This window comes from Cariama cristata, unplaced genomic scaffold (assembly GCF_000690535.1).
Source record: "Cariama cristata isolate BGI_N322 unplaced genomic scaffold, ASM69053v1 scaffold23291, whole genome shotgun sequence".
NCBI lineage: Eukaryota > Metazoa > Chordata > Aves > Cariamiformes > Cariamidae > Cariama > Cariama cristata.
Window position 1 is genome coordinate 7,652 of NW_009601335.1, and position 366 is coordinate 8,017.

Sequence of the window (366 nt, forward strand, 5' to 3'; positions counted from 1 at the left end):
ACGAGCTGGGAAGGTGCCCAGATTGATTTTATTTTTATTATTTTGGCCTCCAAGAAGAAAAAACAACTAGGTGGCCCCAAGGCATCAACTCCATCAGGGTAGACCGTCCCAGTTCGGCTAAGCCTGGTGTTAAATCTCCACTGCCGGTAAAATGACCTCCCCAGTGGCATCACCAAAGCGATAGGAACATGCATGAACAGGCACTGACCTGTGAGCATGAAGGGCTTGAGCACGGAAAACATGCGCCAGGCACATGCCAAAGCGACTGGGGCTCTTGGTGTTGGCAGGACCGACCCAACCTGCCACCCCAGCTGTGGGACAGGCACCGTGGTGCGGGACCTGGATGGGTTTGGGGGATGATGGCGG

At 54.9% G+C, this 366-nt stretch overlaps 1 protein-coding gene across 1 annotated transcript in view; it reads right to left on the bottom strand.

Moving 5' to 3' along the window:
- Window positions 1–366, bottom strand: part of LOC104169495 (scavenger receptor class F member 2-like) — a gene marked incomplete at its 3' end in the record, with an annotated part of 11,048 nt that overhangs the window by 7,644 nt on the left and 3,038 nt on the right.